This window comes from Caloenas nicobarica, chromosome Z (assembly GCF_036013445.1).
Source record: "Caloenas nicobarica isolate bCalNic1 chromosome Z, bCalNic1.hap1, whole genome shotgun sequence".
Classification (NCBI taxonomy): Eukaryota; Metazoa; Chordata; class Aves; order Columbiformes; family Columbidae; genus Caloenas; species Caloenas nicobarica.
In genome coordinates this window covers 48,584,359-48,610,973 of record NC_088284.1, presented here as the reverse complement: position 1 = coordinate 48,610,973, position 26,615 = coordinate 48,584,359, and the positions used below count along the sequence as shown (strand labels likewise).

Here is a 26,615-nt window from a genome sequence, read left to right as displayed (position 1 = left end):
AACAGCAAAAAATAGAGAAAGAAATTAACTCTCCATAAGAACCCCGAGTATCAATACATAGCAACTCATAAATCATGCTTTTTGAGGCTATGTGCAAATAAGTTGTTTACAATGGAAACCAAGAACATTTATTTCACGGAAATCACAGAATCACAGAATGTTAGGGACTGGAAGGGACCTCGAAAGATCATCTAGTCCAATCCCCCTGCTGGAACAGGAACACCCAGATGAGGTTATACAGGAATGTGTCCAGGCGGGTTTTGAATATCTCCAGAGAAGGAGAATCCACAACCTCCCTGGGCAGCCTGTTCCAGTGCTGTCACCCTCACTGAGAAGAAGTTTCTTCTCAAATTTAAGTGGAACCTCCTGTGTTCCAGTTTGTACGCATTACCCTTGTCTTATCATTGGTTGTCACCGAGAAGAGCCTGGCTCCATCCTCGTGACACTCACCCTTTACATATTTATAAACATTAATGAGGTCACCCCTCAGTCTCCTCTTCTCCAAGCTAAAGAGACCCAGCTCCCTCAGCCTTTCGTCATACAGGAGATGCTCCACTCCCTTAATCATCTTTGTGGCTCTGTGCTGGACTCTCTCCAGTAGTTCCCTGTCCTTCTTGAACTGAGGGGCCCAGAACTGGACACAATATTCTAGATGCGATCTCACCAGGGCAGAGCAGAGGAGGAGGAGGAGAACCTCTCTCGACCTACTACCTCCCTCCCTTCTAATGCATCCCAGGATGCCATTGGCCTTCTTGGCCACAAGGGCACAGTACTGGCTCACGGTCATCCTGCTGTCCACCAGGACCCCCAGGTCCCTTTCCCCTACACTGCTCTCCAACAGCTCGTTCCCCAACTTATACTGGAACCGGCAGTTGTTCCTGCCCAGATGCAAGACTCTACACTTGCCCTTGTTATATTTCATTAAGTTTTTCCCTGCCCAACTCTCCAGCATGTCCAGGTCTCGCTGGATGGCAGCACAGCCCTCTGGCATGTCAACCACTCCTCCCAGCTTGGTGTCATCAGCAAACTTGCTGACAGTACACTCAATTCCCTCATCCAAGTCATTGATGAATATATTGAATAATACTGGCCCCAGTACCGACCCTTGAGGCACTCCACTAGATACAGGCCTCCAACCAGACTCTGCCCCATTGACCACAACTCTCTGGCTTCTTTCCTTCAGCCAGTTCACAGCCCACCTCACTACCCAATCGTCCAGTCCACACTTCCTCAGTTTAGCTGCGAGGATGCTGTGGGAGACGGTGTCAAATGCTTTACTGAAGTCAGGGCAGACCACATCCACTGCTTTGCCACCATCTATCCACCTTGTTATGTCTTCATAAAAGGCTATGAGGTTGGTCAAGCACGACTTCCCCTTGGTGAAGCCATGTTGACTGCCCCAAATCAACCCAAAGTGACCATTAGCTTTACCTTAATAAGCATACGCAGAGAGTACAAGGGATGTAGAAGCCTTTTCACATAGTGTGTCAGACTATGACACAGCAAGAAGTGGAAAGAAAATCACAGCTATTCTAGGCCTTACCTAAAGGTCAGACTAGTTTTTCACTTTATCAGGTCAGTACTCCTGCACCTGCAGGTTTGTCTCTTTAGCAACAGCAGAGGAAACATTTGGGATTTCTGCCAGCTCCAAGGAACCCAAGTCTCCATAGAAGGTGATAGGAATTTCTGCCCATAAGTTTACCAGAGCATCCTGGTAAGTGCACTTCATGCACTCCCAAAGAGGCAGCAGACGAGGACTTCCACATACAGCCTGAAACTGAAAGGCTGTGACCTATCCCATGAGCTGACACCTGTGATCTAACACTGGAAGGACCATAGACAGAAGTATGACATTTTAACTTTGTGTTGATACAGGACGTATCAACACGTATCAGACAGTCTAGTCTATTTCCTGGTAACCTTTTCAGAAACAGGTTAGATCTTCCCTAATGTGTTTCATTTTGGTACTTCCGCTGAGGTCTTTGAGCCCCATTGAAGGCAGAGATTAATAAACCTAATTTCTACAAGTGCATTTCTTTAAAAGTTCAAATTTTGAAAAAAGCGACACATTTATGGTTAACTGTCTCAGTTCTGTTTAAAGTACTTAATTACCTGGGGGCTGGAAAAACAGTCAGGAGTTTAAATAAAGAGATCCTGAAGAATACAACTGGCATTATTCAATGACCATGACTCAGATATTTCTAGTGCAACAGAAAGTTAATTGTTCCTCTAATCCAGAATTTGTGATGCCTTAACCCACAACTGTGGGCCTTCTTCCATGTGAAATCTCATAAATATTTAAAGGAGGAACACAAGATCAAAAAGGTACATGTACCATGCTTATTTGTGGTACTATGTATTTTATTACTTGATTCCACCTGCTCTTTTACCTAGTCTGATCTTATACCTTTCTCTTTGCCTCCTGTTATATAGCTCTGTAATGGGGATGGCAGAACTACTGACAGGAAGAATTTCAATTTCTGTGTTAAAGACAGTTGTTTGCTAAAGCCTCCCCCCCAAAAAAAAACCAACAACAAAACCAAACAAAAAACAACAACAAACAACAACAAAAAAACCCACCCCACCAAACCCCCCATATATGCATCTCACATTATGCAGCACACACGCCAGAAGTAACTCCAGGAACAGAGAGGTCTAAGAGTCAGAGGAGCAGCAGTGTTGTTGAAATAACTGCAGTTCTTGGACATGCAATGTAGTGAATAATGCTGATATCCATCAAAAGAGATAGAAGCTGCTTTTTATGTCACTAGTACATCCATGTTTGAACATCAGAAATTAACTAGTTGACTGTACATTATATTTTTATATATAGATATCTCAAGCATTCCATTTGCTCTAGTGAGATGTGCACAAAGCTTTCACCCTCAACTTGAGACTAAGACTTCAAAACAAATGCTGATTTAACTTCCTTTATAATATACTAATATCCAAGACATGGGTGAAATTTAGACAGCACTGGTAATACCAGTAACAATAGTCAGTGCATACTGGTCATCAACTTTTACTCATTAATTCTGTACTGGTACTTTGATGGGTAAAGAGACAAAATGGGATTTTTGCAGAAGCTCTGAAGATGATAGTCTAAAATACTTTCTTCCATTTCATGATGAATATCCTATTTTACTGTAGTATTGAAAATGCAATATCTCAAAAATTAAGTACTTTCTAAAATGTACAAATACTAATAGCAGGACAATGAAATAGTGAAAAGTGTTTCAAAAGCTTTTCTGAGAAGTTACTGCTTTTAATTTGTGAAATGACAGACATTTCTTCTTTTCATAACTGCTTGTTATTAAAAACTGTGTTATTGAACACATCCTCAGAATATAATCAGTTTCTGCAAAATAAGCTATTATTTCTGGATATCTGTGAATGTATCTTTTTTCTAGCAGATTCTCAGCTGTCTTAAAAAAAAAAAAAGTAGTGAAACAAACAAAAAACCACTTCCACACTTGAGTTCAGCTTGAACTACCAAATTAGTAATAGCTGCAGTGCTACACTACTGTAGAAGTTTCTGGTAAGTAAACACTACGTGACTTCGTTAAACATATATGGAAATGAAAGTATATCAGTCTCCAGAGACTGGAACAAGCATATGCTTTTGTTACAGTTTGGTTTAGGACATACAACATAGTCAGACTTTCCTGCAACAAAGCTTTACAGCTGGGAATTTGATGCCTATGTACAAGGGGTTACTAGCTACCACAATGCAATATATTAGGTTAACAAAGAGCATCCAAGAGCCTCCACTACTACATTAGTAACTTATACCAGGACCCTACCACAGTCAGTTTTTGCAGAACTAGCAACTTTTTCCAAGGCTCTTAAAACAAAAGTAGTTACAGTTTTCTCCCATGCCACCCATGGAAGACTTCACAATGTAATATTATCCAGCAGCCTTCAAATTCTGGGTCCATCTAACGGCATCACCCCAGCAGTAACAACCACTACAGCTATTTTGAGATACAAGCAGCGGAAAGGAACAGGAAGAGACAGAAAGGTAACAGGAAAGGTTATAGTGTTATATTGGAGGCAGGAGAGGGGGAGAGAAGCAAGGCACAGCAGAAAAGAACCACACTCATGAAACAAACGTGGAGTATGTATACCATATAAAAGAACTGGGTGGGAGATTTGTTTTTAAACAAATAACAAATTGTAAAAAAGTGGAAGTAAAAGCACTTGTAATGATACCGCAACAGATAACTCATTGCATTAAGAAGCTTTGCTGAAATATATCTAAATATCCAGAGGCAAAGATCATGCAGAAGATATTGAGGAAACAGATGGAGAGCAGAAGAGGGTACAGAAATGAACTATTGTGTTTATGAGAAAGCACTTGTTGACAAAATAATTTTCTAGACTGGCTTTTCTGAAGGTAAATAATGAAATTTTGACAGTAAATAATGTTTTTCTTTTATGGAAAGTGTTAACAATGAGAAATTTCAGTGATCTTCCATGAGTTTGTTTTCTCCACAACAGATAAATCAAGTCATAACATTTGTGTACAAACTAGTCTGGGGCATCTGCATGTCAAAATCATCTGGGACTACAGAGATCCACATCACAGTGTGGCTTTTCATGTACTTGTTAAGTCACAGTCCACTAAAAGGCAGAACACACTTAATACAGCAGCACCCCAGTCTCTTGTGGCAGCTCAAGTTAGAAGCCTCTCAAAACACAACTGGAAAGCTAGGTAGCTACATTTTCAGAAGTGCCAAGTACCCAGCAGTTTCCAATCAAAGCCTGCCAGATTTTTGAGAAGCAGGTGCTACTCAACTACAGATTTGGCTTCTTGTTTTACAAATCAAACAATTCTTCCAGCACTCCCGCCCTCCAGTAATTAATTACAATGCTTCCCTGTGCCTCCACTCCTCCTTCTGTATAAGGAAATTAACGTATTTTCATATACGTATATTGCAAACAAGTATCACCCACGCATTCCTCTTTGAGAGTATTTCACATTTCCACCTTACCACAGTAAAAGCATCTTCTCCAACAATACTAGCACTAACTTGAAAAGACTACTCTTAAAAGGAGGCTAGGCTAGCATCACCATCTTCATTTTTTGATTTACTCATATTAACTAAAAAGCAAACAAAAATGCCTGTGAAGCCACTGCAACTCCCCCACCATTATTTTCCTGCCCAAGCCAATTCAAAAGCAGCATTCCCCTTCTGCCAGCCAATGGCATTTAAGGAAGCTACAGCTTGAGGGCACTCTTCCAGTTCTTCAGACTCCTCCACCAATCAATGTGCTCAGGATGTGCAAATGCAGTTCAGCCTCCGGACATAATTCATACTAAAGGCTGGTTGACCCAATTTGACTGACAGAATAACTGTTGACAAATACTTGGAATGAAGTCTAACAAACCAGCCTCAAAAGAATGGTTGGTCATGCATAACCCAGCCAGAGAGAGGCACAGATCTATTATGCAACAGGAATAATGGAAATATTGGCTTGCTTACCCTTCCTCCCCAAGTTAGTCAGTAACAGATAAATATCAGTTTAAATATCTTTCTAAAGTACATTCTATAGCTAGTTTGAAGTCTAAATATAAAATCTTGAAAATGAAAGAGCTCTCAGAGTATATATTCAATATTTGAAACTACAGCAACTGAACATCATGCAAGTGTACTTCCTAGCACCCTTTCTTTGTGGGCTTTGTGTTCTCTTCCCCATTACAGTGCAAGATGGCTTACCCAAAAAGGAGGACAAATCAGTTTAAACATCAACCAATATTCTCCAACAGACTTTCCTATTCTACTTTTTTGTTTACTATTCTCTTCATACAAACAGGTGTAATGAAAGCTGGCTTCCATGACAGTAATTTTCTTACTAACGCTCTCCAACTTCTAGATTTCTTGTTTTATGGTTTCCCATTGTCAGGAAGCTTTAGTGATTTTGTTCTTCATGGTCCACTTTACTGTGAAAAGTGACAGCAAAAGTTGCACTGTGGACTTCTGAATTAATATCGTTCAATTGGATCAGTTGTGTTCTACTAGTGGTTAAAGTCACTTGGTTTGTTCAGCCTGGAGGAGACTGAGGGGAGACCTCATGGCGGCTCCAGCTGCCTCACAAGGGGAGGAGGAGGGGCAGGCGCTGAGCTCTTCTCTCTGGTGACAAACGACAGAACCCGAGGGAATGGCAGGAAGGTGTGCCAGGGGAGGTTTAGGCTGGACATTAGGAAAAGGTTCTTCCCCCAGAGGGTGGTGGAGCACTGGAACAGGCTCCCCAGGGAGGTGTCACGGCCCCAAGCCTGACAGTGTTCAAGAAGAGACTGGACAACACCCTCAGACACGTGGTGCGAACTGTGGGGTTGTCATACACAGGGACAAGAGTTGGACTTGATGATCCTTGTGGGTCCCCTCCAACTTAGGACATTCCATGATTCTATTTCAAAATACAAACAAAATGTTTCAGGGGAAAAATCCACCAGCTGTTTTTCAAGACCTATGTAAGAAGTTGAATCAGAGAATCCAGCTGCACCCCAGTGATTTGACCTAGCCTTCACAATGAAGAGTGGAGAACAGTCAGATACAAACACAGCTGGTGCAAGAGACAAAAGTAGTGAAATGCAAGTATTTGTACAAATGGGCATCTGGAGTAACAGCAGAGCATAGTTATGCACTTGTGCTACTTCCCAGTTATTCTACAGGATTAATGCAATTATCAGAACTTGGGAGTTGCAGGTAGAAGCTAAACTGAAAATAAAATCCAACATCTTATGTGAATTTTTTTCCTTTGCCCTTAGAGGGAACAGCACATACAAATTTCAACTAAATAAGTGAACCAAAACTTTTTGCCATTGCTCCAACTTTATGAATCAATTATTAAATTGAATATTAAGTCATACAGAATTCATGAAAGTGTGGTGAATGATGTATAAATATTTCCTTCCACAGGAAACTAAATTCCATTAAAATCTTGCTTAGAAAAGACAGCCCATGAACCAAATTTGAAAAACATATACTACAAAAGCCAGGTAATAGAAAAGACATATTTCAGATTTTGGAGATATGCAGGCTTTTCCATGGTGGTACCCAGACACAAACACATGAATAGTCTGCTAACGTTTTAGGCTAGGACTTCTGGCTGCAAGAGTATACTGCAGAAATGTTGGGAAATGGAATAAGGGTTTCCTTGATAAACTCAAGCCATTTGCTAGTGTAAAAGCACTTATCTAAAATTCACTACCATTTTGATATTACCTCCGTAAGGGAGAAAATATTTTTTTCCACTTTCTCCCCCACTTCAGTATTGTAGATCTTTAGGGAATTTAGTGATAAGTAGCAATACTAGAATGGAAAAGTTAAGGAAAACACATTTTTATCCTTTTTTTTTCCCCTTCAGATTGTTCTGGGTTTGCTCTAAGCAGCTGGAAAGTATATGTTTCAGAGTATCATGAGACCAGATGAGAAACACACTAACTATGATGAAGAGCCACAAGCTTTAATGCCGCCTTCTTCACATGACTGGAAGTACATCCACCCACCATGTGGTCAAAATCATGCGACAAGAAACACTGACTATGTGAATGAAGATGCAAGTCCAGCCACACAATTGCCGGGGGACAGGGGACAGAAAAGTTGCAGAGTTCTGTGTAAACAGGCAGCAGGGAATGGCCCTGGTGCACTGTCCTGCATCACTGCCTTACAAACTGTCACTCTGAACCTCAAAACACTCAAGACAAATGAAGAAAAATATTACAACTTCAATCATTTGGGATTTGGTGGTGGGGTTTTTTTTGGTTGGTTGGTTGGGTTTTTTTAGGCTGGACTAGGACATGCTGTAAGATGTTTATGGAGATTTTAAACCCACCACTTCCACAACTTCCAGGGAGGCAAGTCAGGAAGACTGTACTTCCTGACCTGTGATTGAAGCTTCCTCCAGACACTCCTGGAGCATGTACAGAAAGGGCAGCCAACAGGTTGGGAACACCCATTGCACTACACTTGTTTCTGGCACAAGAATTAAACACACATATTTTCACACTGTGGAGTTCTCTTCCTTCCCTGCCTCACTCTGCTCCAGGGGAGATCACTACTGACTGATGCCAGTGCTCCAGCAGAAGCCATGTCTCTCCTGCACTTGGGTCTTCCTACATCAGCTGTCATCCATGCCCTCCTGCTGCTTGCAGTACAGCCCTTATTCTCCCCCAGTAGTAAATATTCGTCCTCTGCTCTTCTCCATCTTCTTCTTCAAACAGGTATCACCATCTTTTACCTGCCCTTATCAACCCTACATCTGCTACCCAACTGATTGCCTTCTCTTTTCCCACTTCCATCCACCTCCACGGGGTGTTGGGGTTTTTGTTGTTGTTGTTGTTGTGGGGCTTTATGGTGTTGGTAGTTTTAAAATTTATTTTTAAATCACCTGATTGGGCTATAATTTCCTTCTCTCTCCCCTCTTGTGACAGAGTCTCAAGCACAGAGATTCCCCAACCTCACATCCCATTCTCTTTCTACAATGAAACGTGGTATGGGTTTTTTTTGGGGGGTGGGTTTGTTTTGTTTTGTTTTCCACAGCGTGGGTACATAAACATCTGGAGGTACTCCTGAGGCACGGCAGCAAGAAGCAGGCCAGAGAAGGACCTGCAGGGCCAGGAGACAGGCTGCAGCTCCTGCTCCCGCTTTGGGATGCCACTTAAACTTCTAGTTTCACATGCTAGTAATAAAACTACCTCCTTGTCACATACTTCTCCAGGGTAAATTCATGTGCAGACTCTTCCTTCCCCAGGCTCTCTGGCAGAAAGGTTTTACAAGTAATAGTGAAATCAGAGCTGAAAAAAAACCAGGTGTGTTCATAGAAAGGAAATGCACAACATGAAGGATAAGTCCAAACATGTCTGGTGGTACTGAAAACACTTCAAAGTTGTCAAAGGAACATGGAGGAAGGGAAAGAGAAAGAAGGAAACAGAAAATGTAATGTTAGCAATTTACCAGTATTTAAATTAAATTCAGCATACTTTGAGTATCTTTATGGTAAAGCATCAAGTTTGACTGCTACTTGAATTACATACCTCATGAATGATGCTCAGAAGCACAGAGAATAAGGTAGAATACACGTTTATTACAGAGTACCTGAGAAATGAAATAGTGTTTGCAGGGCTTGTTCTCAATGCAGAGAATTGTGCAACATGTTCCACAAGTTACACCTCTTTCTGAGGAAGCAGCATGTGTAAGAGAATTTTATGCACATTTCCTAAAGTACTGTTACCTAACAGTATCCTTCTCCACAGTTCATTTGTGTATTTAGACAGTAAAATATGAAACAGTAAAGAAGAATGTTAATTTAGAATTTACAAACTTCTAAAATTAAAGTTTCTGTACAGAACTGAGTTCATAAGAAACCAGCAGTAGTTTCAGGGTTTAACTGGTCTGTTAGTACTTATGTAATCCATAGAACTTAACCCTATATAAATGTGCTGCAATTGTATCACTTACTACAGTCGAACAGGAATAGATCTATACTAAAACTTCGCTGGAGGCAAATTCAGCTGATTAAAAACACTGTCCACTCATCTGCATTATTTAATACCACACCAAAACATAGGTACTTGATGGGAGTTAGAAAGTAGTAAAGTCAAGCTGGATGGGTCCTTCAAAGCTGAGCAAACGATGATAATCAGTAGCATATGATATTAAATTGCTAGTTAAATTATTAAAACCATGAAAGCTATCACACAAATAACACCAAAAGAGTTTTTTGGCATCTTATTGAAGAATTAGGTACTGGAGATCTATCTAGAAGCCTTACTTTGAACAAAGAAAAAGGAATGTGAAATTGACATAATTAGCAAATCCATTGAGAATATCTTTGGTAAGAAAATTAGGGAAGGAAATATTCATAAAGTATACATGGCTGCACATACCCCAAATACCAGAGTCTGTTGGGGCAACAACACAATTTAATGCTGTCAAAAATAATTTGTTAAATTAACTGAGGATCACGAAGTACCTGGACTTCCTGTCAAAGTTAGTCTGACTCAGACATGAATATTAACCAATCTGGTTTTATTATGAGGACGAAGGACATTTGCATGTCAGTTCTGCTGGACTTCTCATCAGGGACTCATTGCCAGGGAGGCACTTGAACTGCTGCTTAGAATTCATGAGACGAGCCATGAAACCAGATCCAATCTACTTACGGTTAAAATCCCTATCGTGATTTGATAGTTTTGGTATCACAATGAATATTTATAGATCTGTTATCTGTGTTTAGCTCAATATTTAAAGTAAACTGATAGTATTACCTACCTGAATTTTAAAACTTCAGTTACTCTGGTCCTTTCTTCAAGCAGCAAGTTACTGAAGAGATCCCCAATTCTAAAGAGCAAGGAAGGAGGGAAAAAATGGCATAAGTAACTATCTATTACAGCTCCTAATGCAAATCATTATTTATAACAAAGAGCAATGTAACTTCATGTTAGCAGGAAGAAAAGAGCTACCAAGAGGAACAGTCAGGAGTTTCTCCAACTCTTTTCCTTTGAAGAGCATCACAGATGTTGGAACGGCTGAGCTGCTGCCATTAATGAAAGAATTCAAGGATTAGAGGCTACCATCTTCGCTGCAGTGTTGGAAGAAACTTTCACTGACTTATGCACCCTTGGGCACTCTTTGTTCTTCTCCTAATATATTTACGCACTGTTTTAAATATATATTTATATATATAATTTACGTGTGTGTACATATATATGTATGACATAGTTAAAGCAATTAACTGCAGAGCATGGGTTCAAAAGCAGTAACTACTTAATTCTGTCTGCTCCCTTTGCTACAATCAAACCTTAATCACACAGAATCATAGAATGTTAGGGATTGGAAGGGACCTCAAAAGATCATCTAGTCCAATCCCCCTGCCAGAGCAGGAACACCTAGGTGAGGTTACACAGGAAGGCGTCCAGGCGGGTTTTGAATGTCTCCAGAGAAGAAGATTCCACAACCTCCCTGGGTAGCCTGTTCCAGTGCTCTGTTACCTTGACTGAGAAGAAGTTTCTTCTCAAATTTAAGTGGAACCTCTTGTGTTCCAGCTTGAACCCATTACCCCTTGTCTTATCATTGGTTGTCACCGAGAAGAGCCTGGCTCCATCCTCATGACACTCACCCTTTACATATTTATAAACATTAATGAGGTCACCCCTCAGTCTCCTCTTCTCCAAGCTAAAGAGACCCAGCTCAACCAGATGTATGTTCCAACATTTTTGTGTGCAAGATTAGCTATATAATCCTACTTACTGATTGGCCTTCAGATCATTGGCAATACCAGGCAGTACAGACCAGTTATTTCCTGAAATAAATGCCCAGTAAAAATGTGTAATTTGGCAGTTAAGTCTCATGACATTTGTGAGGTCTAGCAAACAAGTTTGCAATTGAATTATTGTCCATGGCATCTGCTACCAAATCCAGCAGTTCTCAGTAAAAGGACAGATTATAAGTACTCCAGGCAGCAACAGAAAGGAAATCTACAAGAGCAACAAGAAGAATCACTGCTCTAGAATCTGCTGTTGAAGTAGCAGCATATTATTTACCTGTGTTAAACCTCTATTTGCTGACTTTCACTGAGGGCTTGTTTGTCAGATTACAGCCCTTCCTTGCTCACAAACTAGGGAACAGAGTCTTCTGGTTTTTTCTCAAACTAACATAAACCAGACTTAAAAAGTAAAATTAAGTTGGTTTTCATTGTTGTTTTCTATCTCTACCCCTCCTTTTTAAGAAAAGACTGTCAGAAAATTTATGGACTAGAAACAAAGACCTGAAGCAGATGAGAGCAAGTAAAATAAATGAGGAGAAATGGTAAATCAAGAGAAGAATGCTAGGGAGGAAAACAGGGAAAGGGGAAACTTGTCTGGACAGTGTTACATGTCAAGAGACAGAAAGCTTTGATCACCTTTTTTGTTAAGACAGAAATCTGTGTGGTCAAAAGAGAAAGACTTCACAACAGAGGATTGCTAAGAACAGTGTTAGAAATTAGCTATAGCTGCCTCTGTGAAAATTACATTTGATGATTGCATAGCCCTGACTGTGACACAAGAAGACTCTGTGGAAAGAATGTGATCCGAGCCTCCTTCCTTTGGCTGAGGACTCAGATAACGGCTTTCTACTCTTTGTTTATCTTTAGTTACCTCAGAATAATAAGAGGAGAAAAATAAACTTTAGTGGACAGAACAATAAGCTTGACAGACTATATAAAAGGTGTAGGGTTACTGGACAAAGGGCTAGAGAGCTACAGGTCCCAAAGACGGGACATCTAGTCGGAACAAAGCAGGCAGCTAACAACATAGTACCAGAGGTGCACAGGGAAAACACTTCAATATCATAATGCTTGGGCTCCACATAAACTATATTCAGAATACCTGTGAGCAGAGTTCTAATGATTTTCTTTTCCCTGGTAAAATAACCATATCACAAACTGTTCTCAGACCAAACAGATGAACAACTTGCTTATAACATGACGCTGCACTGATTGCCTAACAAATTCAGTAAGAAAGCAAATAAAATACTTAACGCTAGCAAGACGAACATGCATTTTTAGAGTAGATGTCAGTTCTGTGACTGAATTGTCACTGACAGTTGACTACACTTTAGTTAAAGACTCTGTGGACAATATATGATATGTAGATAGGAGAAACAAATAATCTAACTGTAGTTAAACGTGTACCTCCTCACTCAAACACAATGTAACTGAAATCAAAGTGGAGAAAGATTCATATTAGTAAATTTTACTGAAAGAAAACTGAGACAATTCTGCATTATGAGATGTTAGCACCGAGTACACATTAATAGCACATATAACATCCTAAAAACATGTAGATAATGCAACTCTGCATAAGCTATTTCATTATGTAACAATACTTATATAAATAAGGTAAGATATAAGAATATTTGCATTTACAACTACTAAACCAAATGTTTTCCTCCACCCCTCTCCTTAAAGAAGAATAGACAAGGTACAAAATAAATGAATTACACTTTCCTAAACTGTAGCACTAGAAAACTTGGGCCACACTGTAAGAGCAGCAGGACAGAACAACAAAAGCCATTCTTGTACAATAACATTTGGAAAAGCCAGTCACAAATGAGCTCTGGACCAGTCGTTTTAAGTCATCATGTCACAGCTATTTAAAGTCCCAGATAAATGAACCCCGTAGACTAAACCCACATCCTAATGGACAATGTAATTCACAAAAAAACACTTCTATAAATGGTAGATTTCTGGCTTGAAATGCTATTAAATGAACTGGCATAGACTACCAGCCAGCAGAGTGGAAAGAGTGGTTGTCTGCAGGTACTGCCAAGGCACACTACTAATCAAGCTGCAACCACTTTCTATGAAGTCTGGACTTCAGACATGTGCACATCGCTTGTTCTTTATGAATGTCAGTTATAAACAGCAACTGTCCAAGTGTTAGCATTTGCATAAGAATTTGAAGCTTTATTCTTGTCTGAAGCCTTGTTTTCAGAGCTAAAAATTCAGTATACTACTGTACTTCTAAATAATAATTAAATTATTGATTTAACCAGTTACAATATACTGCTGACGTTGCAACATTAGCAGGCATTTCATCATTATGCTAACATTATCTGCTCAGGTGGTTTCTTATTTCACTTAGTCCATCACAGCTTAAGTCATATTAACCTTTCTGAGAAGTTCAATATAAAACCTGCATATGAAAACAAAGATGACAAAGTACAAATCAATATGATAAATGACATATTAACTACCTCAGAAAGGTGAAACTTATCTATTACTACAATGCTTCACAGTGAGGGTGACGGAACACTGGAACAGGCTGCCCAGGGAGGTTGTGGAGTCTCCTTCTCTGGAGGCATTCAAAACCTGCCCGGACACATTCCTGTGTAACCTCATCTGGGTATTCCTGCTCTGGCACGGATATTGGACTAGATGATCTTTTGAGGTCCCTTCCAATCCCTAACATTCTGTGATTCTGAGATTCTACTGAAGAGATACACATTCCTTTAAAAAACCTAAATGCCAAAGAAGTCTATTTTGATGAGGCAGCTACCAAAATGTCAAAAGCATTAATAGATTTGAGAAAATTAATGCTGTTATTACTAAGTGTATTAAATTCAGAGAAAAAAAAAATAGCGCAGCCCCATAATATTTCCTAAGTTGTTTTCTAATTACACAGAACAGGATGAAATTTGATAAAGAATGTGAAGACATTATATATGTAAAATGTAAGCTTTAAAAATGCATTTTTGTCTTAAGGAAAAGTATTATCTAAGCTAAAGACGCCATGACTTTACAATAGATGACGAGGTAAATAGCCTGCAAACATTCAGTCCTTTCCCTTGAAAAACAAACATACACCACAAAACAAAAAACACAGTAAAACCAGACAATGAACTTCAGCATTTTCAACAATTTATCCATAAGAAAATCATAATCTAAACTTTATATTGATTTTTGTTATCTTCGTTAGAACACTGGACTTTTCTTTTGCAAGCTATTAAAAACTGAAATGGAAAAAATATCAAGGATCAGTTTTGTACCTGCCAAGTAATTTTCATCTCTCTTACGGACATATACAGTACAGATATACACACAGATTTACAATCATCCTTCCACTCCAGTCAATAGTAAAGTCACATACAAATGGGAAATTACAGATAGCCAGTAGAAAGTATTTTATAATTTCATTATAAGGCCTATAACTGGTACACCAATTCATTTAATAGAGCCATAATGAATGTGAATTGAGTTAATAAATGTCAATGAATTCAGAGCCGTGCATATCTGGAAGCAAAATAGTCATAAGGTATGTAACATTAAACCTAAGTTGAGGCACAAAGAATCACAAAAGCTCATTTTAGTTTCTCCCATTCCTATCAGAGGGATCTAAGCCTCAAAATTAGAGTCCTTTAGAGGACAATGTAGAGATGGCACACTTAGGTCTGAAGGAGGAAGATACCTCTACTCACCAACTCAGCCTTGAAGAGGACTTGGGACAGTAGCCTACTTGAACTTATATCTAAATACCTTTTCCCCACCTTAAACACTGTTTTCAAGAGATCCTTAGAAGACAACAACATGAAGACATTTCAGTATTTTATAATGTTTACATTTACCTCCATGGGCCTCCAGAAATGTCCCCAAGAAAAAAAATCAAATAACCCTCTTGGAAACTACTGGGAGTCAGACACATGGTGTGAATTTTGGGGTTGTCATATGCAGGAACAAGAGCTGTACTCCATGATCCTTGTGGGTCCCTTCCAACTCAGGACATTCTATGACTCTATTTACATAGAAGGTTGACTTCCACATTATGTCTACCTGTGCTGGCATCAAGCTTTCCTATTTCTTCTCTGTTCTAATGAAATTTCTTTGGCTTGTCAGTGATAGAGGTGTGTCTAATTGTATGATCAATGGATAACACTGCATGAACATACTAAGGAGAAGGCTGAAACATATCTGAGTCAGAGGCTGAGAGTGCAGAAATTCAGCTATATAAGGCATAAAATCTTATATTTCATTCCACTTAGACAGACTGGATTTTCAGTATGGAGAAACCCAGTATATATTGCAAAGTTTGAGAGGCTAAGCCCAGGAGAAAGTATTTGTGAACAAATACTTCTTTCTCAGATTATTTTACTACCATACAACCTAAATTTAACAGGGATCTCCTTCACTGTATATAAAGGCTTTCTTTTTCCATAAGGAAATGACTGAAAGAGGCTAATACTGTCTTGGGTTTTGGTGGGAGGAAGGTGCATTTAATAGCAAGCTTTTCAGAAGCAGGTACTGCGTTTTCATAGCTGCCAACATAGACTTTGAGAACCTGACATGAAAAACTTAACTGATTTATCAGATAGCGGATGTAATTTACTTGAATTTTTGCTTCAAAATCTAGTATGAATAATCCCTTAGCTGTCTGCTTTGAATGTACAAGTGACAGTCAACCTGTGTGCTACTACAAATCCTGCACATAACACAAGTAGACAGTTTGAGGTAATCAACGCAACAAAAAAACTACAACAGATCATTGTTTGAAGTCCTCTCAAACCTAAAGTTTCGTATTTTGAAGAACTGGAAAGAGAGATATCCTATTAGTGGACATGAAACAACTTCTTCACAAAGCCAACACAGGACCCAGCACATCACTAGCTATACGAACAGCTCCACTGCCTGCACAGCGGAGTCCTGCCTTCGTAAAAACAGCCTTGAAAAAACACAACTTGTTTTCCCAGGACAAAGACTTTCAAAGTCATCACTTCCGACATTTATCCTCTTGAAAGGGGGCCTGGCATTTTGAAAAACAAAATAAAACATAGTAATAAGCATTATTACTATAACAGAGTGCATATAACAAATGAATAGCATTGCAAATCAAAATATATTAAGTGATGTGAATGCAGACACGGACAGCTCAGACCTACAGCTGACGGTGTAAGTTCAGGACAGTCTGACCCAGTGTTGGTGTCACACCGGGCTAATGACTCTGGACAGTGGGCTCCTGTCAGCCTCCCCAACTCATCTGAACTCTGATGCAGACAGGGCATTTCAACTCCATATCCCTCTTGGTGGTTTTGTTATAGGGTTTATTTATGCAATGGAAGAGTGAAGAAGCACATTCTCTCAGGCCACCTAACATGGAAGTCATTACATCTTGGTCTGCATTTCGAACCAGTATCAATGCCTCTGTAATTCTCAATAGCAGTGGGCCAATATTTTTAAACTAAAAAGTTGCTCCAACTCATTTAAATTTGAAACAATCGATACAGTAATGGGGTAAATAAATCATCCTTCATCCAAGTCTCCTATTTTTTTTCCGTTTGTTTAGACTACAGTAGTAAAGAGCCAAGAAATTTCAGGTTTAACTTCTCCTGTTCCCCACAGTAAGCAATGGCCAGTCCTCCCATAAATTCATACGAATTTATAAGCTTACCTGTCATCAGCACTGACTGACTAAGGGCAATTATTAAGGACTAGTTTCAGCACTCAGAACACAGTTCCTCTTTAAAATATTTTTTAAAATTGTTTGGGATTTTGTTTATTTGGTTTTGGTGGGGTTTTTGTTTGTTTTGTTTGGGTTTTGTTTGTTGGCATGAGGCTTTTGTTTGTTTGTTTTGGTTTTTGTTTTATTTTTTTTTTTAACTAACATTGACTGCACTTCAGAACAAATTCTCTGTCTAAGGCAACAATAGCATGTACAAAAGCATCCAGACAGGCTTACCCAGAAACAAGAATCTTCAACATTCACAATGACTTGGCAGAAATCACCACGATGCAAGCTATCAGTAGTAAGTGTCCTTGGTATGCAGCCTCAGTTGTAAAACACTGACTTTTAAGCCCATCCATAAATTCTTAGAGAAGCAAGAAAGAAGTTTTGAAGTTTCTTTGCTAGATTACGAGATTCTTCTATGCCATTTCCTGAAGACTCAATGATTACCCACGTATCTGATTATTTCACTAATTAGTTTCAGAATCAGAACAAAAATGTGGTTAAAAATCAGACTACATGCAGTATTAGCTGCATCATATTACCCTGTTTTTAATTAAGCAAAGAACAAGCAGTGCTAGTGGCACTGAGCGCATGCAATATTAACAGATTCTGTTAATGCAGATTCTGACTTCAGCCTTCTTCCCACACACACGCATTACCATGGCAATTTGCAAAATTTGCTGTCTGGGATTTTGGAACAGTACGGTATTTGAAATGCCCTCAGCATCTTTGAATAGATGCAAACACAAATTAAGTTATATTTAAAGAGACTATAAGCCACAAATAGTTTGGTAAAGCTGTCTTCACAGAAGAGCACTGACAAAAATAACTTAATGTGACCTCAACCAGCAGAAACAAAGCTTTCACATTATGCTTTCTGTCCCTGAAAGGGAACTAAGTTTAAGGATTTGACAAAATAAATGGCATACATTCAGTACAAAAAGCATAGTCTAGAATCACCCATTATCTCTGTCGACATTTGAGTAGCTATCTGTGAAATGTCACTTTAAGAACAACATATTTTCTTTGAAGGAATTCTTAATTTATATATTATTTCACAAAAATGCACACTTGTTTGAACTGTAACAGGTCTCTGCCTGTTGTGAGTTTCGCAAAAGTGGGATCACTCCTCACACATTTTCCTTTTCATTTATTATGATTTTCAACAAATTAAAAAAAAAAATCGTAAGAAATGAGGGTCATCTTTCTGTGAATACTACACATCCTGACAACATAAAGGGCACTGGACTGGGAGCAAAGGCGACAATTCTTGGTTCTTTGTGCACCAACCAAACAACAAGTTAAACAAACAAATCCAACACAACCTTTGTTATGTATATTGTCCTGTATATACAATGATAATGTCCCATACTTTAGTTTGTAAGCACCTTGGGATACAACTAACACAATTATGATTCTAATGAAGAAATACAAGGAACAAGACTTCACCGTAACTGCTACCTGCAGGTAATGACAAATATTATCGTTGAAAATGCATTCTTCCAAAGATGCAGTTCACTTTCTTCACAGACTCAACTGTAATAAGTTTAGGATCTCAATGAAAGGTTCACCACTAAGTTCATCATAGCCAGGGTTTAACTTTAAACTGAAAGGCGTCCCTCACCACTCCTACCCACTTCTCAGGAAAGGCCTGCAGCAAGTGTAAGCGCCACTTAACAACCACATGTGGCTGAAGGAGAGACACCAGTGCAGGGACTTACAGGTTCTTCCTTAGAGCCCTCACAGGGAGCGTGGCAATGGTGGACACTGGAGGATGGTCCATGCTTTAGTCTCAATCACGTTTCACAATAGAGTGGCTGTTCTGACATACTGCCCCTTCAAATTCACCTCAGTCTCAAGTCCAACTGACATTTTTCAAGAGCATCACACAGCTTTACCCATTACAAGACAGCTTAGCAGAAAACAAGCTACAATTGCATCAAATAACAGAGCTGGACACACCTCGATTTATCTTTCAGAGCAAGTCACTATTTCAACACTGAAATAAAAAGACTTGATTATGCAGCAAACCCTGGCTGTACCGGCAACATGATCAGTGACATGCTCTCACTGTGAGCAGATCATCTAAACATCTGTGTAAGGTGAATTTTTGGTAGGACAACCAAAAAAAAAAAAAAAGGAATGCACCAGAGATACCTAGTCTTCCACTAGCTCCGCAAATTATTCTCCCCATATGCTTGAGGACAAAGAAACGAAAAAACCCCAACACAACACCAAACTGATGATCAAGGAGTGCACGAAATACCAAAACCATAGTAATTATTTGAAGACCACTCCCTGCTCCCTCCCCTTAGAAATTAGAGGTTACTTGAAACAGGTATTTTTAAACCTTTCTTTCAGTCTACCATAGATTGACTTCTTCGATATGTGACCACGAAACAAAAAACAGGTAAACTCCTCCTCTGAAATACTTAAACATATGTTTGGGTAGAGAAAACAGCCTCTATGATATCTTGAAATCTGATTATGCAGTTGAGGTGAATAGGACTACTCTTAACTTCAAACTACTTTCTTACATCAATTTTATTTTTATTATCCCAAGGCAGAACAAACGTTTATAAAGCTCAGCTTACTAGAAAAGGACTTCAGTACTGCAAATCAGGGTGAGATACCATTTACTTGGAAGATTAGAAGGGAAAATAGGTAGTTGAGCTCAAATGAAAAATTGTTCTCAGGAAGCTTTAAAGGTGTAGGTGAAATTCCTTCAGCAACTGGTGTGTGTTGAGAACAGCTGCATCATGTGGGGCCAATTAAAAGAGATGTTATTCATCAGCATAAGAGTTATTGAACATGAGCCATAAGATAAAAGCAACCAATAAAAGTAACAAAGAGCTCTCTGCATGTAATATTTCAATACTTACTAGAATGACTGTTTTGACGAGGAATCCAACTGCAATTTATTAAAGTCCTGGTTTTGCACAAGATTTAAACAGTTGGTCCCCAAATTCAGTGAGTGAGTACAAAGAAAGGTGATAAAAGATCCTCTTCCAAAAAGGAAGTGAGGCCAAAGTATACCAAGTCTATACAAAGATAGGTCTGTATGTTACAGCAGAACAGGCACTAAATTAAACATTGAAATTGCCAGCTTCATTCAAAAGACAGACACACTTATTTCCTCTGTGAGGGCAACTGGGATTTTGACTGGGAAGGCCTTCGTGACAGCACACTTTCTATTCCGTGGAGAGAAAGTTTTCCTAAGAAAACATTTCTGAACTCTGTGTATTAACTGATAAAGTTCATAGCATGTACAGCCAGAAAAAACCACGTTGATTTGTACCATAATTTGTAAAAAAGCACAAGATAGCAAAACACCCAGCAAACAACAATGCAGTCTGTAATCAGTTATTTGGCTCATGCATTATTTTGCCCTTGTACTATGATTTATATACCGATAAAACAAATAGCTCTCTGTTTTAGCCTAAATGGTTAGAGATACTTACAATATTTTATCCCCGCTTGCCTGAAGTGTGACTCTAAGTACTGTAACTGCTTTGGTGTGAAAAACATTTGGATGAGAGCGGTCATTACCATGTGTAAACTTCTTCCAGCACTAGGAGCCCCTTATTATTTAGATGAAAGTTTCTCCTTTACTATGCTAAAGATGAATTGCCATTTCTCCTCCAGCACCTTTCCTCCATGCAGAGGCAATGGAGACAACAGTTTATACTGTGCAAACCAATCTCATCTTGAGCCATAACACTTCTGCTACAATTTATATATAGTGGGGATGGGATTCAAACTCTGTCCAGCGAAGGACTGAGCTGACAGTTTTCTAATAAGCACAGTATCAGATCACGTGCTCAGGTAACTGCAACCCGATAGACCTTTGCTATTACTAGATGTTGACCTATACCATGATCCATACTTCCAACACTAGCCAAATAAGCAAGCTATCCATTGAACACAAGCCACGGAGATCCATTTTATTTGTTTGTTGCATATACCTTAACCACAACTTTGTAGCAAGCTGAACAGCAGTTCCTGGCTCTTCAGGCAGCACAACTGTCAGCAGCTTGCTTTCTCCCATGTACCACCCCAATGCACTACTGCACATGCAGAGAGAAGGTATCAGTTCTCTCCCTGACACCTCATGACAAACATTATCAATTTGATAGGACAGAAAGCTAAATATATCAGAGGAGGAAGTTAATACAGTATAGCCACGTTTCCACGAAGAAGCCTGCAAAACCTGCTGATGATTGCACTGACACCTTATGTCTTCCTCCTGATGCCTCCCTCCTAAACTCTTCTGTTAATGTGACGCTGACAAAAAAGATGGAAGACTGCCCTGAAGTGGGTCTGCACTCCCTTAACTGTGCCTTCATCACAAGCAAGAGAGCTCCTCTTCTTCTTGGAGCTGAGAAGAAGCGATCAAGAAAACCCTCTGTTCCTCTTGAGACAATAATTACCCTTGGACTAGTAGTTGCATCTCACACATCCACTTCTAACCACACACAAAACACTGAACTAGAATGAGACCAAAGGGTTCCTCAGGCAGAGCCATGCAACAGTCACTGAGAACTGACCCTCTCAGAGGACACTCACCAGCCTAACTTTCCTAAATTCTCATTTTTAGTAACAGACAGTTTTCTCACTGCTAAACTTCCTCTTCAGTCTGCTCTTTCCATAAAGCCTCTGCTTCAACATGTTCAGTGCAGCTGTTTGATTGCTCTCTTACCCACTTTCAGTTGTTTCAGGTTGATCGTTCCTTGAATTTGTCATTATTTCTTGACATCATCACTAGTCACATGATAAAACAAGAGACACTAATCACTCAAGAGATATTTGCTTCATCAAAATATCTTGAAACCTTAAAGTGGTTGGGAATACTCAAAAGGCTCTCTTCAGATTTACTGGCTTTTTTTTTTTTAAAAGGAATCCAACACACCCATCGCAGGATCAGCATCCCTCAGACAAGCATTTCTCTTTCCCCTCCCCCCTTATTTTCCTCCGAGGCTTGGCCACAGGAAGGAACACTGTGTCCCTGTTTTTCTAATGCATCTCCAACTAGTCTATTCAAAAAATTGTGCTTGAAGAAAAATAATCATTTACTTGGGCAGTCATCATCACGTACACTTAGCTTCAGTATTTTTAATGCAACAGTAATACAGCAAGACAGCTATAATATTTAAAAACTCCTCCATGTTAACCCTGCTAAGTACACTTTAAGAACTGACAAAATTGCTTTAGAAGACAGGCATACACGTACCAGCAACATTTGTGGAGTAAACAGCAGCCAATTCACCGCAATCCTTCAGCATATATAAGAAAGCATTTCTCTGCCTTTAAAGGTATCAAAGCAGTGACTTAACACTTTCACAACACCTTCAGGTCTTTTAAAACACAGTTATTTGCTTTACAGGCCAATATTAAGATAAGCAGACACAAGAAGACTAATACTAAACAGATATGGTACTTAGTAGCAAAGAGATTTTAATGAATGCAACGCAGCACAGTACAACACTGGTCTTCACCCATTTTCCCTGTCTGAGCACAGAGAGGTGTACGGCAATAAACAGATGCCCAGAGGTAAGGCGGTGACTAAAGATAACCAGGTCATTCAGATGCATGTTTATGTAAGGCAACAGTCTTTCATACTAGCTAGAACCATATCTAGTAAAAACATGTGTGGCCGTAATGAATTTCACGATAAATTGCTCTTCAGTTCCTGGACTCAGCTTGCCAAGTATAATCAGGAGTTGCAACTAAGCTGCTGAAAGCTAATTTGAATAGTCAAAGTATTACTCAAAAGTAAGTGAAAGCTAGTCATATTTTAGTTATATACAAGTACTCAGTGACACTGACCAGAACCCAGTGGGCTTCTGCACATAGAGCAAATAAATCATGACAGAGTTTGCAAAACAGACCAGTAGATTTTCTTTAGCCATAGAGTATGCCAAGCTTACATACAATGTGCCACTCCACAACAAGCCAAGTTCACCAACGGTGAAGCAAACAAACAAAACACCTGCAAGAGAGGTACTTTCAGGAAGTACTTTAACTTTTTCTTTATAGATTATTGAGTAATTTAATTCCACATTATGCTTCATGCCTAAAGGCTGTGCTATAAATCACATTAAGCAAAGTAAATGTCTCAATGCTATCCTTAATAGTTAAAAAAACCCCAAAACTTCAACTCCAAGAAACTGCTATCTCAGTCATATACCACAGAATGAAATTCATTCTCCTTGTAATTCATATATCAATATTGTAAACAAAAAATATTTTTCTAATAGCATATTGTAATTCTAGCAGAAAATCCTAACCGGAGTGACAAAAAAATACAACCCTTCACACCCTACCTTTGAGGGTCAAAAGGTCTGGCACAAACATCTGAAGGGTTTGTGCAAGTTTGCTATAAAAGCCTTGCTCAAGTTACCAGGTGTTACAGGGACTCCTCCTCGGTGAACAATGAATTATAGCAGCAACTGCTGATTAATGTTATTTCACCACCACAAACCACTACTGCATCTAGAAATGTAAGAGAGTATCAATTACATTTCTTGCTGAGGAAAAATATGAAATGAGGACTTTAACACTTCTTGTTTACTGTAATGCCTCCATAGGATATGATATGATTTCTCAACATTACTCTAGAGTTAAGGTTTTATCACTGCAATAGAAGCTCTGATATCTAGATTAAAAAGTCACAGTAAAATACTTAGAAAGACACTTGGAACACACACTCCATTTCTGTTCTGTTTCTAAATCAACTCAACTTATTTGTTGGACAACAGAAACTATGATAGGATGTTAAAAATATTTGTCTTGTCCCTATCAAGACAAGCCAACATGTCCACAAGGCTTCCCATAGACCACCACGCTGCAAGCCACCACAGAACTTCTAACAGTAAGGTCAGAATTACTAGTAAGCTTCAAAACAATATATTTTTTCTGGTTATATGACAGCATAAGTAAATCGTCCATTACTCTTCAGCAAAATAGCTTTTACATCAAAGATAACATATGACACAGCTGTAACATTTCTGGATAAGCTACATCTAACAACAGTTTCAGAGTTCTTTACGCCCCTAGTGTACAAACACGTTATAATGTTTTATATACTGCACACTGTAATTTCTGATCTATACAGCTTTGGTCTCAATACACAGAAATTTCATCAGGAAGTTCCTTGAACATAGCAGAACTGATTCTCAAAGCAGAAAGCATGTAGAAAGTATTACCCATTAGCAAAATAATTTTAGATATCTGGACAGCTATATCTATATTCTATCTTCTCACTCAAGCTAACAGAAAAATTAAATTTAAGAGAGCAATGATGCACCTATTGACACACAATTAGATTTATATACACACTAAAATTTATACAATGAGTTATCTAATTGCTTATCTGAGGTCATAATCATTTGATCACTTCATACGGTTTCATCTACAATGGTCCCTTTCATCCTTCAAAAAATTACTATGATGAAATCTAGTATTTTTTTTACATCTTTCAAAATTACATCTATATTTCAACAATATAAAAAATAGCTTTCAGAAACATATCTGTACCTTCACTGAGCTATTACTAATCAGATTACCTAAGCAAATTAATTGACTAAGCATTCTTCACGAGTGAGGAGAAAGGACCATACAATTTCAACTCAAATGTAAGGAAACTTAGCAGTATTACACTTACAGGTGTTTCCTGTACATTGATTTAAAATTAAAAGGTGACTGTCTGCCCTTGAGGGTAAAGATAAGATACATCACCAAAAAAAAAAACCCTAAAAAAGGAGCTTAAGGCAACCCCTCCCTGGGGCTTTACAGCTTCTATTTTTTAACCAGTTATCACAGTCCAGGAGAGATGTATTTGCAATGTGCATAGGAGAAGTCTGCCTAGGGTTTCATTTAAATTACTTCAGAAGTTTTTGTCTCACGAACGTTAAATAATCATTCCATTCATTTATCCAAGTTCAAAAACAAAATCAGAAGACTTACAGTTTAATGCATATCCAACTTCAGAGTTAAAAGTTGCAGGAGTTTATGTTATCCTGGCCTACGAAAGTAAGATTTATAATTTCGGTAAGAGCACAAGATTGCACACACTGAATAACTGCCTGAAAACCAAACACTTAACCCAGAAGACAAGCGCCACATTTCAAACAACCCCATTAAATATAGCTGCACCTCCGTGGATGTGCAAGGCAGTCACGGCTGCTATACCCCAGCGCCCCTCCCAGAGCGGCCTCCTGGCCCTGCCGCCGCTGCGCGGGGCTCCCCACGGCGACAGGGACACGCGTGGCCGCGGCGCGGGGGGCAGGGAGGCCCCGCTGCCCGGCGCCCGCCCACTCGCTCACCGCGGCACCTGCCCGCCCGCCACACGCCTTGCCAAGGAAGCGGGGGGCGGAAATTTTTCATCGCCCACCAGAAAATCCGTTGCTTGCTCGTTTTTGTCCGAGTCTCAGGCGGGATCACCGCTGAGCATCGCCCGCCGCGCCCGCGGCACTGGCCAGCCCCGCTCCCGCGGCGGCGGGGCCGGAGGCTGCGCCCGCAACGCCCCGCCCGGCCCGGCCCAGCCCCGGCCGCCCCAGCGCACCGCGCTCGCCGCTGCCCGGCCGCGGGGCTGGCGGTGCGGGAAACACCGGCCGTCTCAAGGGGAGACGGCGCAGAGGCGGCACCCCCCTCCTCCGCCGGCAGCAGCCCGAGCCCCCGCGTCCCCCGGTGAAGGGAGCGGCCGCCGCACAGCCCGGCCCGCCGGCAGGTACCTGCCCTGCGGACACGCCAGAGAAGAGAGGCGCCGAGAACCGGGGACCCCCGCAGCCCTGCCCCCGCCACTCACCGCTGCCCACGGCGGCGCCCGCTCCTTTGTCTGCCCGCCGCGCCCCGGCACCTCCGTTCCCAGCTGCCGGGCACCCCCGCGCCCCCTCCCCGCCGCGCTGGGGGGCGGAGGAGGACGCAGACGAGATCCGCGGAGGAGGCCGCTACCTCCCGGCGGTCACATGCAGCGGGCGGGCGCCGCGCAGGCCCCCTCCCGCGCTCCCCGGAGCCCGGCCGGCGGGTTCTGAGGCGGGTCGGGGGGTGAAGATGGCGACCTCGGCGGCGCGGGGAGGGGATCCCCGGGCCGGCCCGCTCCGCTGCGCGCTGCCGGCTGGGCTGGGCGCGGCGGGGAGAGGAGGGGACAAAGGAGGCCGGGCGGCGGCGAGGCGGCTGCCGCTGCCCGTCAGCGCTGTCGATGTGCCGCCCGCTCCTCCTCCGCGCTTCCCAACCGCCGTCGGGGCCGGCGCCGCAGCGCCCCCTGCCCGCCCCGCTCCGCCCCGCGCCCTGACAGCGGCCGCCGCGCCCGGGCGGTGGGAGCCGAGCCGAGCGGACGGCGGGGCCGCCGCGGGCCTTGCCGCGCACCCCGGGGCCGACATGGGGCTGGCGCCAGCGTGGTTCCTGACATGGGCTCTCCCTGTCCGGGGGCGGGCGGAGCCAGCGGTCCGGAGTCCTCCGAAGCCGGCGAGGTCATCTCACCTCCTCTTCTGTGAGGAGGCAGCACGCCCGGGCGCTGTGAGCGCAGATGGCTGAGCCTTCATTAGCAGGCTGCCCGGAGTTCTGTGCTGGCATTGCAGAGGGCTTGCAGAGTCGTGGAAAGCAGGTCAGGAAAGCTGGTGTGGTTGGGGTC

The 26,615-nt window shown here is 41.0% G+C and overlaps 1 protein-coding gene across 5 annotated transcripts in view; it reads right to left on the bottom strand.

Moving 5' to 3' along the window:
* CDC42SE2 (CDC42 small effector 2) overlaps positions 1 to 26,134 on the bottom strand; it is an 82,385-nt gene extending 56,251 nt beyond the window's left edge. The window contains exons 1-4 of one of the 5 annotated variants that reach the window (XM_065656415.1): positions 25,791 to 26,134; positions 24,950 to 25,007; positions 10,278 to 10,346; positions 9,041 to 9,101 (exon numbers count right to left, since the gene is read on the bottom strand). The gene's annotated coding sequence lies outside the window, so the exon portion shown is untranslated. Of the gene's footprint in view, positions 1 to 9,040; positions 9,102 to 10,277; positions 10,347 to 24,949; positions 25,008 to 25,376; positions 25,462 to 25,790 lie in introns of those variants that run through there. The other 4 variants (XM_065656412.1, XM_065656413.1, XM_065656417.1 and 1 more) reach the window with 4 other exon arrangements.
* Between the last annotated feature and the right edge of the window lie 481 nt (positions 26,135 to 26,615).